At 43.3% G+C, this 20,767-nt stretch overlaps 1 protein-coding gene across 1 annotated transcript in view; it reads right to left on the bottom strand.

The window, feature by feature from the left end:
• LOC102373658 (mitotic spindle assembly checkpoint protein MAD1-like) overlaps nt 1-20,767 on the bottom strand; it is a 195,690-nt gene that overhangs the window by 173,932 nt on the left and 991 nt on the right. The window lies entirely within an intron of this gene.

Raw genomic sequence — 20,767 nt, 5'->3', positions numbered from 1 at the left:
GCGAGGGAGCCTTGCCAGGGCAAGCCCCGGGAACCCAGCGGAAGGGCAGATGAGGTGGCTGACCTCCTGGCCATTTGGGGCCAGGAGGACAAACTTTGACAGTTCAAAGCGGGCCAGTGCAGCAAGCACGTCTTCTGGGCGACAGCTGCCCAGATGGCAGAGCGGGGGCACCACAAGATATGGCAGAAGTGCCACATGAAGGCCAACTGTGCAGACACAGCCCAATGACAGTTGGCCCGGAGGTGCAGATGGTTCTGCTGCAGTGCCCATAGCACAGCCCAGGCAGGGATGCAGCCACGAGGCTGGAAGTCCGAGGGAGTGGATGCTGTCACAGGTGGTATAAGGTTACAGGCAGGCAGCAGCCCCCACTGCCAGACTGCTGCAGTGGGTAGAGGGTGCAGGTTCCACTCTAGGTTAGGGGTGCTTCAGCAGTCCAGCGGGCACAAGGGGCTAGTGTCTCCAGATACCAGCTGGCCAGACCTTAGAAGCTTCTGAGGGCAGGTAGCCTTGAGCTGCTGGGGCAGATTGTTATACTGCTGGAGCCAGCACCCAGCCTCTAGTCTCCCCTGGCTGAAGATCTGGGTAGGGTCACTTTGCCCCACATAGCACAATTTGTCCCACACCAAAGTGCATGCTGAGGCACATTTGCTTAGGCACAAATCTCTGGCACAAATTTGTGCCGCTGCTATTTGAGCTGCTGCAAACGCACATGCCTGCATGTGTGGATGCGCCGTGTGCACTTATGATTTTCATGCCCCCCCCACAAAATCCTTCCATAGTTTTCTTCTTCTCCAGCACTCCAGGGTTTAAGACTCTTGTTCTTTCATTCAAGGAACTATATAATTCTGCCCTGTTTATTTGTTCAAAATGATATTCCCCTTAGCCCCAACAAGCATGCCACCCTTGACACCCTGCTCACCTGCTTCTTCCACAACCTTTTCTAAAGTCTCTTCCTTGCCCTCCTTGAGCTGATCGGCAAGGCCACAATACACGCATCTCATTGAAATTCCTCCCTACGACCCACTTTTACTGCAGCGCCTACAGCAAATTAGCAACTAAGCAGAGGCAGTTGGAGCTAGATGCATCACAAACAAAAAACCCTAATCACCCTGTGACTATCATCACTCTGACCCCAAACCACATCTTCCTAGATGTCGGTATAGCACATAGCACTTTCTGGGCATTGCTTTCTTATTAGTAATAAAAGAAAAGCTGCCAAAAGGCGCTGAAGCCCTTCACATGCCGTTTTAAATTCCGTACATCGTGCCAAGTTTGATATGCTCTAGAGAGTACAGTGCCACAAACCCCATAGTAAAGGGAAGTTAAATGTGAAATGATGTGTAACAATAACACACGTAAACACAACAGAGGGAGAAGGTTCAGAATTGGGATGGGTGGAAATGCAGCTTGAATGGTGGAGAGGGCACTGATATATTCAAGTGCCCAGTGGTCCAATTTGGATCATTGTGCCTCCATTGTTTCTTTAAAAAATAAAAAAGGGGAAAATAAATCAGATTTTGCTCTGGCATCGTGTGTCATTATCTGATGCTTAGAACTTAAAAAGCTCTCAACTATGTCCCTTCAAAAAGTCAAAGGTCATTTTTTTTTAACTGAGGACAAAGTCCAGGGAAGTTTAAAAATGCCAGCTTTTTGTCTGAAGACTGAGAATTCCACTAATAAGTGTTTCTCTCATATGTTTATCTGTCAAATAAGTTTGCCAAATGTTGTACAAATGGAATCACTTTTAGGTTATAAATAATCTTATGAAATTTCTGCACCAAAACCTTCCTTACAGAAAACAGTGTGTGCTAGAAAATTAGTGTTTATACTTAAAAGGCACGGTTCAACCTTAAATCCCCCATTGGTGTGACATTACCTCATCAGACAAGCAAAATCTATATAAACAATACAGTCCATATATACTAACAAACCAGAAAATATCCAGGGGAGGTTTTTCTTCGCATTGACTCCGTTCCAGATACATAGCCATCTAGCTCCTGATGGTATACTATAAGTCTTCCTTTCATGTCTGAGTAATTCTCCATTTCCCCATAAAGCTCATTTCTGAAATGAATTCAGATGGGATTTCAAGGGGAGATCCCAGGGGAGAAAAGAAACACAAATCTTCCGAGCTAGCCTGGAACCCTTATTATTCAAACATGAAGGGACAAATTATAGTGTGCAATGGTACAGGAGCTTCTTCTTTCAAGCTGTTATGTCTCTTAAAGGAAAGTAAAACTGCAATGTAGTAAGATTTTCCAGTTAATGCCTCATATTGCAAAAGAGCAGAATCTCTAAGTTTGATTTAAATGGCGTCTTGCAAGCAAGAAAAATGAGTAATTAACAGTGACGAAAGAAGCCACCATCTTGAGGGTCCTATGGCAGTTTGTCTCACAGGAAGCAGGCGTGCATGAATGAAGCCCGTAGTTTAAAGAGAGAGCAGTAAATGATGCTATTTATTTACATAGCAAACACTATTCCTTTGGTTAGTCACTGGCATTAACCATCATCCCATTAGCAATGAGACTTAAACTCCCCAAGGAGTTCATCTACACTTGGGCTTTTTAATCATGTTAGTTAACACCTATTAAAACACCATTAAGAACAATCTCTGCATGGATAACCTCCAGTGAAGCACAGTGGAAGCCCAGGACTGCTTCAGTGCTTTTCAGTGGACTCCTTTCCTCCCATCTACACTAGGAAAGTGACCTTCCGCTGACATGGGTTGTGCTCTCTGAATCAGTGTCGGAAATTATTTAACCTCCACTGTAGAAGAATCAAACCGCTTTCGGTATCACTGCAGCATGCAGAACAGACCAGAAGTTGCTTGGAGGACCTGTTTCTGAGACCTGCTATCAACAGAAAGCCAATTTCCTAGTGGGTTTTCTAGCAAACACCTACTCCAGAATAAATGGGATCCATCCTCTTGTAATGAAGCAACTATCACAAACAAGATACTTGGTAAGTGATGCAGAGCAAGGGATTATCACCCCCGCCACCAAGTATTCCTCCTCTGTTCAGGATGAGGTGAAGAGCAAGACAAGAAAACATTGGTTACTGTCATATGGCAGGGGTGTAGGTTGTAGCCATGTTGGTCTAAGCACATAGGCAGATGAGGTTCTTTGGGCAAATCTGATCTCTTTTATTAAAACAACTCAAATAGTTGGAAGAATTTTTGAGTTGGTCTAATAAAAGAGATCAGATTTACCCAAAGAACCTTGTCTTATTGTCATGTGGGGAATGGGAGAGGAAGGAAAGGGGAATCCCAAATTCCTCCCTAGGGTTGCGGTTAGTTTGATGGTTTTAGTGCCCACTGGGGCAGCACTAGTATTGATACAGCTTCTCCATGTTTGAGGACATAACCTTCTCTACCCACCAACCCTTCACTTCTTGGGACAGAAAAGACTCCTCTGAAGTGAGTTATTTTGTTTGGGGAAAGCATCCAGAGCTTCCAACATCTCACGAGAGCATGTGTACATACACATGCACACCCACACTCGCACACACAATCTATATAGTACTTAATTTACAGAAGCTCCCTAATCATCACTATTGCTATCTACAGCATTTATTAGAAATGCTGTCTCTAATTTCCCTTATTGGCTGTGGTGAATATGCAGAAACCTGCCCTGCTTCCCACTCTTCCTACTAGAGTTGGGATCTCCCGTGTCCATATACAGACCTCTTTCACTTCCACCTTCTTCAGACACTGTTCAATATTCCTGCCCTCCCTTCTACTCCCCCTTTCTTCATGGCAGTAGTTACTTCCTTCATTTAAGTAAGCTGTAGGGAATCCTGAGCTAAATTAACATCTCTCTCATATCTAGAGGAAGGGCAGCCAGACACCTCTATTATTCTTCCTTTGCCCAGGATGGATGCGAGTACCCCTTGGTCCCATGCTTTTTGTTCTACTCTGCAGCAAGAGATAGACTCTGGTCCCCTGTTTATCTCACAAAAAGGTGATGCTTTGCCCTTTTATTCCTTGAACATTAAAGTTTCGGCAGACTCGGGATTAGCAAACACTGGAAAGGGCCCAGCCAGTGAGAACAGGGCTGTCACATAGCAGCTTGCTGCGCATACAAAGAAACCCTTGACTGGAAGAGTCAGCAATGCAAGGAGAATTAAAAAGCACAGTTAAATAACCCCAAATCCTCATGCATATTTATAAACTACGTAGCATCAACAGTAAATCGATACCCGTTCCATACAGCCTGAGAAAGTAAGAGCTGGTAACTTACTTTTGTTTGACTTGTTTTCCGGATGAGACGTTGGAAAATCTCAGTACATGAGAAAACTGCAGGGATGATGCAAAGGGGATTTTACTGGTAAGGTATCAGGATGTAAAAAGACAGAATGGAAGGCAAAGAGATTTGGGTTTGTGCCAGACAGACAGCTCAAGGAAAGCACCCGAGCCCTGGCTGCATAGTTTTACCAATTATGCCAGCCTGGGTTATATCACTTCCCCCACCATGTGAAGACACTTATTCCATTATGAGTGTGGCCTTTTGGGGTTAGCTTACATCTCCCTCCTCGGTGACAGAAACTATATTCAGGAACCCCACTTTTATACCAGAACAAGGCTATCCGCATGGGGGAGCTACATTATTGTAGCTAGGTTTAAATTTATTTTAGGATATGCTGAAACAAGTTTTCTAGGTAAGCACGGCCTAACCCACTGAGCCCACCTCTCCTCTAGATAGAAAGATTGTATTTACTGAACCCAATAATACAGGAGAAACAAACAAGAACCGAACACAGAAAACAACAGAAACCAGAGACAAACTCTGAGAAAAAGAAGTGTGGCACCCACACACCTTTCTATTTTAGATGATTTCTGGTGCGTTTACTTTGCAGACATAAAAAGGGGCATGTATCATGCTACATGAAAAGCTTAAGTAAATCATCACAAGAATGCAATAGTGGAGTCGACTGTCTACTAATTAGTCGGAATTACCAGTCTCTTGGATCTGCCCTTTAGATACCAATTCATGCTTAACAACAAATTTGCTTTTTCAGCACTTAGCCTTTTACAAAGTTCAGACCAAATCAACCTTAAAACCATGCTTGATTGACACTAAATTGTCTGGACAAGAGTGCAGATCTTAACACTGACAAACCCCTGGCAAAATCCTGAAGGCCAACTGTGCTGTCCTCCATGATTTTACTTCTCTGTTTCTTCCACTGCCGTTGATGCAGTGAACAAGACAGCACAGCCTTCTTCACAAACATTTTGAGAGAACAAATCTGAATACTGTATTTTCTTGTGTACAACACACACGCCTTTTTCCACAACACAGCCGCTGGAAATTGTAGTGCACGTTATATGTAAGCAATACTATAAGAGAAGATTGTGCTGCTTACAGGACAAAAGCAAAAGTAAAATCTGCACAGTAAGCAGACTCCTAGCTGCTGCTATTCATTTACTTACAACAAACAAAGATCTTTTTTTCTTCATTTTGACTGTCAAAACTAAGGCGTGCTGGGTTTTTGGTTACAGCCGTGTTGGTCTAAGGACACAGTTCTTTGGGTAGATGTGATATCTTTTATTAGACTAACTTAGTAGTTGGAAAAAAAGGTTTTTTGCAAGCTTAGGGTGTGTATTTTATTCGGGGGAGGGGTGCTGTATGTGTGGAAACACGGTAGCCAATTACTTTAAGTTTGAGGAATGGATTAAGGGAGCCATTTTTTTCAGCAAAGTAGTTATGTTTTCAAATCTCTCCTTTTTTGTGAGGATCAATACACGAAAATACACAATACATGAAAAAGCTCCAAAAGCTCTTGTCTGAATCATTCTTCCATTTTGCTCTGCTAAAATTCCAATTCTATTTTAAAATATCATGTACTGTTATAGACTTTCTCTGAGTGCCAACCCATCACCTGCTAGGTGCCACCAAAATCATGTTAAAAAGAGAGTGCCTCTCTGTTGCATAAAGCTCAGGCATTAAGGCCCTCAGTCTAGTTTATGGTGCAGAAGGTAAAGACACACCATCTTCCAGGCATGTTTAAGAAACTAGGACATTAATCATCATATAACCAAATCATCATGATGCCTATGGTAACTGGGTAAGAACTTCTGAACAGCCACAACATGCTTTTGGACTGTGTCTGGTACTGCATCTTCCCTAGTTACATTTGGTGTTCAGCCTCACGTGTCAGAAATTTAGACGCTGAAACTAAATAATTTGTCTTTTTCATTTAATTTCCCCTCTTGAATCCAAAGGCATGTTTGTCATATGAACTGTGTGTTCTTGGATGGCACCTTGAGATATCAGGTCACAGTTCTCTGTAGCATTTTTTCAGATGTGCACTTGTAAAGCCAGGAAGTCGGAATTTGTCTTTTTGTCTGGAAACCTGCATGTATGCATGAAACCTTCTGCAAGCCTGACCTTAGGCAGGAGGTCAGTTAATGTTGAGTCTTGTCGTTCTTTAACTTAAACTCTGCTTCTTCAGTTGCAGTGCTTAGAAATGGAACTGGTATTTTAAGTCTTTCTGAAATAGTACATCCAGGTCACAGTCCTTCGATCATTTCTTTAAATTGCTAATTCTGTGCAACACAGAAGGCGGAGGTGGTCGCATAAAAGAAGGTTGCATCCCTTTCTAATCAAGTTCAACTCATTCCTTTTCAGTTGTTTCCAGTGACATAATCACCAACTGATCTCTAACACTTTTTGGGTGTTGATAATGAAGAGAGGCAGCTCGTGAATGAAGCCGATGTTGAATAGCTGCCGGGCACCCTGGAATGTAGCAACTTAAACCATCCGAATGCAGCTCCAGTGATAACAATGACATAAAAAGTCTCCCTTCTCCAATCAAACTTATCAATGTTCTGCTCTTCAATAGACGACATTTTGTTTGATCAGAAAATGTACCCGAGGAAGGATATATTTGATCTTAATACATTTAAAAAAAACAGGGTGTTTTTTACTGTTCTGAAAGGAGCACAAATCTTTATTCTCTTCCTCCTTAATGGATCTCAATAATGTTTTCATTTTACTTCGGAAGAAATTATCTGGTTTTATTACTTCAGTACACTCAATTTCTTCTTTTCTAACACCTCCTCCAACTTCAGGCATGTTGAATCAGATAAATTAACTTACTGATGTTTCAAAATCATTCATCATGCATTGGCAGTATTGATCAGTGCATTTCACATTTACTACAATTAAAATGAAAAACCTCTATCCAGTGAATGAATACTCTGAAGACTGAAAAATTAGATGGGCTAGCCAGCGTATAGAGAAGCAAGTTATCAGATCTACTGTCCACTTTCCATGACGTTTCTTCATTGTAGCAAACTGAATCCCCTTGACAAGTCTCAAATCTGGGCTGATGCATGACTCTACCAATAAAGAATTAAAAGATTTGACATAAAAAGCTATACAGAGTAATGGAAAACAGGTCCTGCCATACAAATTTGATACTGTCCTTGGACACGATTTTATATTTGGTTGATAAAGATAACTGCATCAACATAACACACTTAGATTTTTTTTCTTAGTAACACTTTGCACAATTTACACACGTTAGTATAAAACCAAACAAAAACATGCCACCTAGTAAGTGGATTAAAAACCGATGAACTGACAGATTTCAGGAGGTGACTGTTGATGGGAAATCACTAAATACTATGGACCCAAACAAGTTGTTTTTTTATGCTAACACTATTTAATATTTTTATCAATGATCTGGAAGAAAATATAAAATCATTACTAATAAAATATGCAGATGATACCAAGGCTGATGGGAAGAACAAATCACCATTATATAGCAGCCAGGCTGGGCACGATCCCTCAATATGAGGTCAACTATGTCCAAATGCATTGCCAGAGAGATGTAGTTAGCTGTGTTAGTCTGAGGTCAAGTAGAAGGCAGGGTAAATTTGCACATTATAGACAAATGCATTGTTAGACATTGTCTAGAGCAGTTGTCTCAACCAGGGTGTTGTGATCCTTTCAAAGGTGGCATGCAATGTTAGCACTCTTAGGTGTGTAAATGTGATTCACAAGATAAATCTAGAGATTTCAAATAGGAATCCACAGTGTTAAAAATATTCTGACTTGTTGTGGTCTTTCTGAATCCTTTGCAACAGAAGAATTGTTCTACTATTTTTTGGAGTCAAAAACTGAGTGAAAACGAAGAGATGACATTTTACAAGGGGTGCCTCGAGTCTATTGAGGGGTTCCTCGACCCTCTTGTGAGGTGCCTTGAATCTATAAAGGTTGAGAACAACAGATCTAGACAGATGGAAAGCATGTCTGCCTTTCTATAGCATGGTGGAGAACATCCAGAAAGCAAGGACTCAGATAAGGACTTTGCTGAGAAAGTTAATGCAATCTCCCTAGGCAAAAAGGGCCAACGTAAACCTGCATGTGCACTAGAAGAGTGTCATACAGAAAAAGGCTAATGATCTTTTCATCAAATATGGCACTGATGGGACCACGTGCAGGAAGAATGTGTCCAGTTCTGGTGCACGCACTTTGAAAAGGAAGTTGAAAAATTAGAGGGGGTTCAGAAGGGAGCTACGAGAATGATTCAAGTTCTGAAAAACATGCCTTACAATGAAAGATTAAAGGAACTCAATTTAATTTATCACAGAAAAGGTTAAGAGGCAATTTGATCATGGTCTATAATTACCTACAAAGGGAGGAGATATCTGAAACTAGTGGATGGCTTTAATCTAGCAGGCAAAGGCATAACAAGACTTAATGGCTAAAAGCTGAAGTCAGTAAACTGGAAATAAGATGCACACTTCTAACAGGGATGGATAACCAAGAAGATAAATTTTGCATTGCTTGGAGTCTGTAAGTCAGTATTTGACATACAAGATGTGCTAAATGGGTGCTCTCTTTTGAGGAGAGCAGAGAAAGGTAGTTAGCCATGTTAGTCTGACATCAGGCAGAAAGAAGGCAGGGTTGATTTGCACCTTATAAACTAACTAAATCAGAGATGTATATCACAAACTCTCATAAGCAATAAGCTTACTTTGTGTTGTTCCTTCACAGCATCTAATGAAGTAAGCCCGCTGCTCATGAAGGCTTATGCTATACATTTGATTTGGTTGGTTTATAAGGTGCTTCCTAGCTCTCTCTTTTGACCACAGAACCTGTAAATTCGACTTGTTCCTCCTCCTCCAACATCCAACAAATGTATGCCACGCAGTGGTTCTGTCCCGTCTCTCTAACGCCACAGACGCCACATATTCATTTCTTGGCTCTAGACCCTTCTATAACTTCCTTGTCGACTCCTAATGGACACGAGCAGAACCAAGATGTTCTCATCAATGCCATTTTAATCATTTTGGAGCAAAAGCAAAGATTAAATTAAAAACTGTCCTTCTGTATCAAAATATTTTCAAATATATGCTTATATTTAAATACTTCTGGTGGGAAAGGAGTTCAAACATCAGGACAATGGGAGGGGAGAATGGCACTTAGCACAATGATTAGGTGCGTTCAGGCAATTTAAGCCACTTTTTTCACAGCCCTCGTGACAACCAAAATGCACGTAGGCAAATACAATCCCCTCCAGCTCAAAAGAGAAATACAATTTTTAAAAGACATCTGGTGATAAGGGAGGGGGGAAAAAACCCCAAAACACAAGAGGGGATGAGTGCAGTCTCATCATACTCCATCCTTCCTGGTCACCTGATCAACAGGTTTCCCCGAGTCTGCCATAAGGAAATCACTCACCTACATTTCCTTGATCCAAATTCATTTTTGGCCTAATTCTAGGGAACTCAATGGAGTGATGCCACAGATGACTTTGGCTAACTAGCCTGATACGCATGTGGAAAAGTTTTCACTTTGCAGGCACCAATCAAGAACTGAAAACAAATGTATTCAAGAAGCATAACCATTCATTCACTGATGCGCTGTATCCAACTGTCTGAGTATCTTTAGTCGGGTTTTTGAAGAGGAGTAGGGGTAATTAAATTCAAGCACGCAAGTACATTTGGGAGAGTATTGATAAAAGACAGACGTACACAAAGAAATACATTAGGGGAAATGTGTCTTATATGCAGCCCTCTATTGACCATACTTATTTAAGAAAATTACCAAGTGTTTGAGTCTGATGAATAAGCTTTCATATACGAACACCCACCCACCCTCCCACACACACATATACATTACCCATTTCTGTTACATCACTGTCTGAAATAATTGGATTTTTTTTAATGGACAGTTGATTTTATATATAAATCACTTAACTTGGTATTCCTACATGTGATACACTCCTCATAATATAAATACTGTACTCACATATCCTCTCTCCTTTTTCAGCTGTCAGACCTTTAATAAATGATTTATTATGTTCCCATCTCACAGCATGTTGCCAATGCACACATCTTCTGCAGTTGTCCCTTAAAGGTATAGTTTGCAGTTTACTTTTCTTGTATTGGTGCCATTTAGGAGACCACGGTACTCCAGAAATGGAAGAATTATGGAGTGGAATGGGTCAGGTGTCATTTGTGCCAACAGATTGGGAAAACCGCTGAAGGTAAGATGTCTCAAAATATAACTTCGCCACTGAATTTTCTTATATCAGTGCTGTCCTACCATGACCCCACCACGCTACTCTACATTTATCAAACAATGGTGGGTGAAATGCTTGCCAACATCTTTTCCATTGCTGGCTCTAGTTTCTTCTTGGAGTCCCGCAGAATCTTATGAAGGGGTTTGCTGTCAAAGCCGGTTCCAACAGCCAACCCAACCCAGTCATATGAACGTACCTTCTCCAAAAAGCAAGCTGTGGCCACTAAGCTACATGCAGGAAATCTATCCCCTGTGCTATTAATTCAAATACATTCAAAGAAAACTAGCAGACACTATAACATGATCACTCAAAAAAAGTCTGCCACCTCCTGCACACGAAACTAAAAATTCAAACAGGAACTGGGTGCATAGATTTGGCAGCTAAAACACTGATAACAGGTTCGTTAGTGCAATTAATTCACTGAAAAACCTGTGGATGGTGCGTAATGTCCTCTCTTGTCCATAATATTGTCCAAAAATGTAAGAAAGACCGAGCATGGCAGCCACATGCTACACAGACCTCCTCCTGTGAAGCTGCATCAGACTAATGATGAAGGCGTTCCTCCATGGAGGTTTAAAAAGGGACAAGTGTCCAGAAGATCTGAATGGGTTTCATCTCGTCTTATGCTGCACATTACTTCCTCCAAGATCTTCAAATAAGGCATGAACTTCCCCACCACCAAGTGAAGGTAGAATTCCACATGCCATATATGCTGGACCAGCTGTATGAGCAACATGCTGCCAACCAGGTTTTCTATCAGTGCATCATAATTGAAACCCTTTGACAGGGCCAAGAGGCTCGTCAGTGGAGACGGTGCTGGCTTTAGGTAGGTCATTCTGTCCATCGGCCTATTGGTAAAAAGGAAAATGAAAGTACAGATACAGAAATAGCACAGAAATAGGAGGCACACTGATGGGAGGTACAACCACCCTCAGAGAAATTTGTAAGAGCAGTGATACTGAATACTGCAGCTGTTTAAATTAATATGAGAGTTTAAAAAAACCTATGGGTGCCATGATGGTTTGGGCAACTTATCTACATATAGTTTATGAATACTGTTTGAAACTATAAACTCCAAGAGTAGTTTTATCAAATTGCAATCTCTACTTTGTATGCGGAGCATGACTTCAATTGTAAAAGCTAATTCCATACGTTTCCTTTGGTTCTATAGTCCCCACATGGAGTCAAAGCATAGAAGGTGTCAGGAGAAAGGCACTTTGCAAAAACGTAATGAAGAAGAGTCATTGAATCTGGCTCATCTTCTTTTCAAATGGAAGCAAGATTAAGACAAAGAGCTGGCCAAAACAAGAAAACTATTTCTGCCAAGTGAGCTGGTAGCCTGAAAGAAGATCATTTGACAGGGGATTTTGGACACACGATGAAGCTGATCAGGGGTCACACAGCAGAGTGAACAGGAATTTTTTTCAAAGGGCAGGACTGGCTCTAATCTCTCGCACCATTTCAACACCGTACCTGCTAACACTCAGGGTGCCTAATGTGAGAAGCTTTCCTACTGGAACACAGATGCACCCCAAAGAAGTCCCAAAGGGTGGGTGCCACAGTGAGAAGCAAGGCATTCGGTGGTTTGCAACTTTCTTGTGCTCTCGTCTTAAAGAAAAGCACGTTAGGTTGAGAATTGCTTCTGCAAAAACATTACAGGGTCCATTGAGGAGAGAAACAGTAAACCACAGAGCATTGTCACACAAGGCTGGAGAGCTAAGAAAAAGTGCCCTTAAGCTCCTGGGATGTCTTGGTAGGTCTGCATTGGTCCTGGGGAGTAGTCATATGGGCCATGGGGTCCTCTTCTGCAAAGGGGTAACAAGCAGAGTCTGTGTCCAGGTGTGTGCCAGAGAGACCAATGAAAAAGACAGTATTAGAGCCTATTAGATTAAGGGAAGGGAAGGGAAAAGGAAAAGAAGAAAGGAAAGGAAAAAAGAGGGGAAAGGGAAAAGGAAAAGGGGAAAACAGGAAAATGAAAGAAATGAGAAAAGAAGAAAAGAAAAAACCCCCTGTATTCAGCAGAAACCCATTCAACATGCCAGGGCATGCCAAGCTGCTGTAAGGCCAGGTATAGACCATAAACTTAGCATGGATCTCCTCAAATATACTAGGGATGGGGGTTCTTGCTTGTGGTCACCATGCATCTCTTGGATCCTGTGATATTGGCCAAGCCACCTTGCACAGAAACTCTCTTAAACACATCGAGGAAAGGGCATACAAAAAACTAGAACTCTTGGTTCCAAAACAATACCTTTTATTAGACCAACTGGAAAATAGCAAGAAAACTGTCCTTTTCTGCAAGTTTTTGGGATCAAAGTCCCTTCGTCAGGCTCTGGGAAAAGTGTAGATGGTACAAGATGGTAAAAGGTCCCCATAGGTAGGAAATAAACTTCATTCTTGCACAGAGAGAGCTGAAGATGGAAGTCTGTCCCTCTGGGTCCATGAGAGTGTCTTTGTGAGCTGCGTTGAGTAGCTCTTTGAGGGGGCACTTGTGTTCTGCCTCGGTGAGTCTTCTCATTTGTCAGACCATGGCTGCTGGTGACAAACCACCTTGCCTCCCTACACATCTGACTTCTTCCCTTCCCTGGTTACAAGCTGTACTGCAGCTTTGGAAGAGTAAGCATGCACTGGCATTCAAAGACCCCCAGCCCCTTTGTGATGTTTTCTACAGACAAATCCCAGCAGATCATGGTCCTCTCGCTTCAACAGAACAGAAAATTCTATAGCAAAAATGCTGCATTTTGCCACTTAGAGAACTACCAGACCCCCGACTGAGATGAATGGGCCGTGGCACACTTTCCAAAGCTATTGTTACAGGCTCTCTGCAAACTCTGTTCAGACTCTGTTCATGGTTGTGTGGCTCTCTCTGCAACCACAGAGCTAGAAACATTTTTATAACGGAAGCTGAAATACTGCAACAATTCCAGGGTAAGAAGTGGACTCTCTAGCCAACCAACCACGAAATGCACAGGCCTTAAACTACAGTCATCACCGACTACACCTGTCTGTCCACAGACCAAATGGGGAAGCTTGCTTTCTTTCAGGAGATTCGTACGGCAGAATACACGCTACCCCACCTCTCTCTCCACTGCCCCACCCTGCCCTGCCTTGCTTTTCCTTCCCCCCGATCTCCTGTTCGGCCCTGCTGTTATTATCAGCAGGTTCCAGGGGAGCTCTCCCTTCATTACCTGACCAAAATCCATGCATGGCTGGACAACCAGATGTTCCCCTGACCCTGAACTGTTGCCAATCTAGAAACCCCTGTGCTGCTGCTGCTAGCACACCTTGTCCCACCACTTCTCCTTCCTACAGCAGATGTCTTCCCCCAGCTACACCTCTGTGACAACCCCATTCTCCCTCTGCTAAGAGCAGCCAGGAAATCCCTCAGAGGTTTTCTGGTGCAAAGACTTTTGCAAGCATTTATTTGTTCTAGCACTTGTGATGCTTTCACTTTCTATAAATAAATTTGCTCAACCAACCATTATAAAAAGCAAACAAGAGAGACCACAAACATCATGAGCCTTTGGGCTCTGTTCATAAGAACATAATTGCTGAAATGTGCATCTGTCACTGATGGGCATCTCTAAGGTGCTATAGCACTTAGCTGGAGTCCCATCAACAGGCTAATCTTTGCTTCAAGTTGGCTGATTACTAATTTGGTCATCCTGGCTCAATAGTATGGGTCTGGAAATGGAAACCAATTTAACTTGCGAGAGTCCCTATGCTGTACTGCCAATCCCAGTTTGGGCAGCTCCTGCTGTTTCAGCTCATCCTCTGCTTCCTGAAACAGCCCAGTAAGTGACGGCAGCAGGCACCCCAACCAGTGAGAAATTTGGCTTTTAATTTGTCTTCTATTTTCATCATGTTTATATTAAACATTTTGATATAAAACCAGAAATGAGATCTCAAGTGGTCAATAACTGAGCTCTCAAAATAAAGCCACAAGCAGGAAAAATGGAGGGCCAAGAGTGACGGAAGCAGAGTAAGCTGCAATACAGATTGTTTGGTGTTAATTTGTTGGGTTTTTTTTTTAGAGACAAACTTAGTTCAGGTGAGTGAGGAGGAAACGCCTTTCTTCACCTTGCATCCAAGGCAGAGAGCGAGAGAACTGACCAGTAATCTTGTGGAAGTGGCACTGTCTTATATCACCTCTCTCAATTCTGTTAGCATTGGAAAAGCATCCCCGAGAATCTCCTTAGGACAGAGGCAGACAGAGCTGGCACGGGCAGCACTCAACAGCAAGCTGCACAGGGGTGCCTCCACTATAGAGCACCAAAGCGGGCTGGTGGGGATTAGAAGTCAATGTGCTCCTTTGGATCATTTGTTCCTGCATGCTAGCCATAAAGGCCCCTGTGACACGGTATATACATTACACAATTAACTGGTTAATTGCACAATAAATTTAGACCAGCCACACGTGCCAACTAATGAGCACATCACAAAAATGACTATCCAGCTATAAAGCGAGCCAACCAGCTATAAAGTTAGTGCTTGAAAATGTGTAATAACTCGAGAGCTGGCTTCTATCCAGCGTTTTAATCTGAATGTGCAGCAGGGCCCAAAGACACAGACCCCTCCCAGGGTGATAAATGTGGCAAAATATAAAGCGAAATATTAGAGGTTAGTTTTAAACCATTCCATCCATCGCAGCGACAGCTACCAAAATAACATGAAATCTCCATTCATCACCTCCCTATTTGAAAACCAATCAATACCACCGCAGAACAGCAATGCTCAGGAGAAGCGGAAAACAAGATGGCCCACAGCCTCTGGGCAATTCTGTCCGCTTCCTCCCAGCTTGATACTAACTCCGCCAGAGTGTCTGATTCATACCCGGCCAATGCTGTAACACTGCCTTAAACAATGCAGCAGCCGCAGCAGCAGCTCTTCGGCTTCCAGTGGCTCAACAAGCCTAAAGCAATGAGTAGAGAAAGAGCCCCCTCTGCTTGCTTCTCTACAGCTGTGAAAAATGTGTGTATGTTGGCTAAGTGTTTAATGAGAGGAAAGTGGTTGTTTTAGGAGGAAGTGAGGGGTGGAGGGGAAGAGGGGCCTGATGGCGGCACAATGAGCAAGGTGTGGGTGAAAGTGTGGGTGATGAATACTTCAAAAACATAAAGGTACAACCACCCACGTCTTCCCCAACCGGATGTCAGCTGTGAGCAACTGGCTTTGACTAACTCCAAGTCGCCAAATGGTTTAAAGCTGGGGGCGGGAGGGTGGGGGGAAATAAGGGGAGGGAAGAGAGCGAGAAAGAGAGAGGCTCGGCTGACCACACAACACCCCCCTCCTTTTCGGTTGGGGAAGGGTATGAAGGGAAGTAGAGTGTGATGTGACAGAAGAGACTCAGGTGATCCATGTGCCTTGTCTTTGGTAGGCTGTTGTTTTTGGGGGTCTTTTTACAGGCCTGTAGTAGGTGACACTGTGGTTAAAATGCCTGAGCCCAGTTGAGTCCTGTCTATGCAGCAGTTTGTGCTGTTGCCACCACTGGAAGAGCTGCACCCACTGGCAATCACAAACCAGCCAGGTAACAAGAGCACTGCTGACTTCCCTCCCAGCCAACCTCTTGGTAGTAGTCGAAACAACCTCTGCTCCTCTGAGCATCTCCAGCATAGTGCTTTGAAGACAAACGGCAGCCTTATGACAGGCAGGCCCCTGCATCAAGCTTTGTTCACCTCATATGCTAATCGGCATATGAAGACTGGTAGCCCATTATGTAAGGCTCAGTAATTACCATAGCTGATATCTGTCCAGCGCCTTCAAAAGCGATCTGTATCCTCTAGTAAATTCATAAACAGTTCAGAGGGAGGAAGGCTGCTGTAGATTTCAGTTAACTCCTTATCTATCTGCTTTAAAGGGATTAAACTGCTATGTCATTAAAACACCAGAAGTAAGCCTTTGATCATAAACTTCACATCATTTTACAGTTATTGAATCTGATCTCCAATGAATTTTATTCTGCCATATTTCATTTCATTTGCTCTTCTGTTATTGGTATTGTTCCCCATTAGTCCTAGCTCCTCATTTCCACATGATTGCTTTGTATGCCTGCAGATCCCTACGCATTTAGATTGTATCTGCTGACTGCCCAACGCACGGGGATGAAGGAAGTGGAGGGATTTCATCTGAGGTAGGGCGAGGGGGAGAGAAAATTATAATCCAGGAATACAACATGCACAAAAAAGTCTTTACGTGTTCACTGCACAGCTGTGTGACTGCAAATCTTTTAGAACAGGCTCATCCTTTTCTTCCAGCAAATGCATGGCCTGATGTCCTGTGCAGTTATTTGGATCTGATGTCACAAAGAAAGGGAATTTGGGCAGACTGGCCTCTTTCCATAAAGAAAAAAGAAATGGTTATTTACTTAGAAAGGAGGGGTGGGGGAGGAAAAGAAAAGAAAGCCTTTGCTGAGGTCAGGGAACTTTTTGCCATAAAGCATCATCAGGCTTAATCTGCTCTGCAGCCAAGACTTGCCAATCAGGTGGCCTGCATCTCTGCAGCACGCAGCAGCTGGGCGAGAGCCATGAAAATGTAAGCTCCTTGTGCTAACTTGATCTCCCTTTCATAAATGTCAGAGAAGAGCCACGTGCCTGCATCCACACAGCAAGGGCCTACCAGCTGGCAGATCTTGGAGGAATGTCATAGCTCTACCCAGAAGCAATTAACAAAAATGCGTGGAAGCTTACGGTCCAAATGGAGCTAGCCAGGGGGAAGAGAGATTACTGGCAGGCAAAAGGAACAAACTGTTACTGATCTGTTGCAAATAGCAGAGAAGAACCAAGAGGTTATTGATTCCATGATCCTCTTCAACCTGAAGATCTGCTTCCTAACCACAGCCAGAAGCTGGCCACTGGTAAAGAACCATAGTCTTGACATCAAACCTTTTTCATCATCTCAATCTTGAGAACTATAAAGGACTGAGTGAGGCGTCTCTGGACAAGAAATACTGGGGTGATTTTCTATTATGTATTTACATGGAAGTGCTGTCTTAGATTCACAGATTGATAGCTTGTAAGGCTGGAAGGGATCATCAGGTCCAGCCCTTTGCACCAGGCAAGAAAGACAACTGGGGGCACGTGGCCCCAGCAAAGTGACCACCCAGTCTCCCCTTTATGTACATTAGATATCCAGGAACTAAACCATGTGTCCCAATATTAAGCAACACCTCTGGTTTCATTTTAGAAGTGTGTTGATTCTAGATCTCCTATAGCAGGGGTCAGCAACATTTTCTGGCGGCAGGTTGAAACAACTCGGCCTAGGTGGAAGATGAGCTAGTGCAAGGATCCAATTGCCACAGCTTCCCTCCACTGCCCAGCCACGGCATGGACAAAGGACCTGGCTGCAGCATGATAGAGAGTGGTGTAGGTGAAGCACTGCCACTGTTGAAGCCCCTACTCTGTGGGCCAGATCCAATGGCTCCGTGGGCCTTAGGTTGCCAACCTCTATCCTACAGGCCAAAATCTTCTCACTGAGAAGACAATGTAGAGTCCTCAGAACAAATTGAAATTGAATGCCAGTACTGAATGCTAGTATTCCCAGGACCAAGTTGAATGCTAGTATTTCTAGGAACAGCTGGTTTCCCCCCATAAGAAACAGGACATTGCCTGAGCTGGCATTTGAATGAGTTAGCTATTACTAAAGAGAATAAAAGGACCCACCATGAAGTAGAATCTCTCTCTCTACAACCAGGAGGAATATCATGATGTTGCACGCAAAGGTCATCTGCCAAAGAAGGGAAAGTTGACAACCCCTCCCCAGACAAGTGAAGAAGAGCCCACAATAAATGTGAAACTGATGCCATGGAAGTTTTCTTTATTAATATGGGGGGAAAATTTTAGCTCGTCTTCTTGCCCAATCCCTAGCAATACAGGATTGTTCGCTGTACTCAACTGACCAGCACTCTGTTGAGTCCAACTGCAATTATTCTGCATTCTAATTAATCATTAATAACTGTAATAACAGTGGTAGTAATAGTAATAAATCATAAAATATAATTACAACATTTTCCCCCAAAGATCAACTCTGTTTTTACTCTCAATTTTACTCTACACTTCTAGCAGCATCCCTGGTGCCATATTAAACAATTCCTCCAATATTCTGGTCTTTTTACAGGAATTTACTGAGGGAGAAATGATTATATCACTCTTAGTTATCCTATTGTTTGGCCAGGACATCTTATGCTTTAAACCTAGGAGGAGGGGAGAGGGAAGAACATGGTAAGAAGGAAACACCTTTGCTTTGGCCACTTTACATAATGGAGTATATCTGTTTTGCTGATTATCAAGTGCAAGTTGTGGAAAGCCTACACCCAACCCAGCTCTAACTTCCCCCAAGGCAAGGCATGGTGCAGCTGTACTTACTGCTAAGGGAGAGGAAGAAAATACCTCCTTGCTCCTGCCTGACTGGAGTAAAAATGCCCTATTAATTACAGTGGAGCAAGAGAAGATTTAATTTATTTTCTGACATACCCAGGAGAGAAGAATAGGCCAGGCTTACCCAGTGGCCTCATTCTTACCCCCAAAGCACAAATTACTTGCTGCAGCAGATTAAGCAGTCTGTAGATGGGAGAAAAGACACAGGCGAGCCCCTTGAACCAAGGAGATGAGCAACCCTTTCCGCCTGGTCACCCTCATGTACATATAGTGACATTTTAATTAGCTCCCCATATCTCTGACAGCTATCTCTGGGGATCACACGCACAGAAACAGCCTTTCACTTCTGACTCTCCTGCAAAATTTGGGAGCAATACAAAATCAGCTCCCCCACCCCAGCAATTCAATTACTTGTCAGATAGCACTAGAAACCTATTAGCGAAGAAAGTATTCTGCATTTGCTGCGAAAATCTAATGGTGATCTTATCTGTCTCTCTGTTCAAACTCAAAGCTCAATTGTTTCTTTCTGCCAGTGCAAGGAGGACTCCAAGCAGCATGGAAGGCTTTCCAACTGGGAAGTCATATCTTCATTTAGCATTGTAAAGAACAAGAGGGATTTATGGATAAACTAAAACAATAAAAAGAACATCTATAAAGGCAGAGGAAGGCAACCTACTGGGTTATTTGGGACTTTGGGTAAATGGCTCCAAACCAGAGGCAGTAAATTCACCATTAAGCTTAATTTGTCTGTGGAAATAACTACTTAATTTCCAAGAAATCCCAAGTTTTCATTGAATGGCTGTGAACAGGCAGGAGGGGTGTGACAACCTCTTGCATGTACCTGAGGGCTCACTCGCTTGCTCTCTCTCAAGCTGCGGAAGCAGATGGACAATTTGTCAAGTCAATAAAGCCAACTGAAGATAGGCAGAAGGTAGGGCAGGTGGGCACCTTAAAGACTTAATTTGCTCAAAAACCATAAGCTTTCATAGGCAAGAGGCTACTTGAGGAAGAGGTAGCCATCCTTCCATCCTTGGCAAAGTCTTGGAAAAAATTATCAAGGCTCACATTTGTGAGAGCCCGGCAGGACAAATTATGATGAGGGGAAACCAGCACGGGTTCGTGGCAGGCAGATCGTGCCTGACCAATCTAGTTTCTTTTTATGACCAGGTTACGAAACGCCTGGACACAGGAGGAGGAGTGGATGTCGTATACTTAGACTTCAGGAAGGCCTTCGATACGGTGTCCCACCCCATACTGGTGAACAAGTTAAGAGGCTGTGACTTGGACGACTACACAGTCCGGTGGGTGGCGGATTGGCTGGAGGGTCGCACCCAGAGAGTCGTGGTGGATGGGTCGGTTTCGACCTGGAAGGGTGTGGGCAGTGGGGTCCCACAGGGCTCGGTTCTTGGACCGATACTCTTTAATGTCTTCATCAGTGACTTGGACGAGGGAGTGAAATGTACTCTGTCCAAATTTGCAGATGACACAAAGCTATGGGGAGATGTGGACACGCCGGAGGGCAGGGAACAGCTGCAAGCAGATCTGGACAGGTTGGACAAGTGGGCAGAAAACAACAGAATGCAATTCAACAAGGAGAAATGCAAAGTGCTGCACCTAGGGAGGAAAAATGTCCAGCACACCTACAGCCTAGGGAATGACCTGCTGGGTGGCACAGAAGTGGAAAGGGATCTTGAAGTCCTAGTGGACTCCAAGATGAACATGACTTGGCAGTGTGACGAAGCCATCAGAAAAGCCAATGGCACTTTATCGTGCATCAGCAGATGCATGACGAATAGGTCCAAGGAGGTGATACTTCCCCTCTATCGGGCGCTGGTCAGACCACAGTTAGAGTACTGCGTGCAATT

The sequence above is a fragment of the Alligator sinensis genome, unplaced genomic scaffold, assembly GCF_000455745.1.
Source record: "Alligator sinensis unplaced genomic scaffold, ASM45574v1 scaffold1517_1, whole genome shotgun sequence".
In the NCBI taxonomy this organism is placed as follows: Eukaryota; Metazoa; Chordata; order Crocodylia; family Alligatoridae; genus Alligator; species Alligator sinensis.
Note: the sequence above shows the minus strand (reverse complement) of the source record. Positions and strands in the feature narration are given on the sequence as shown.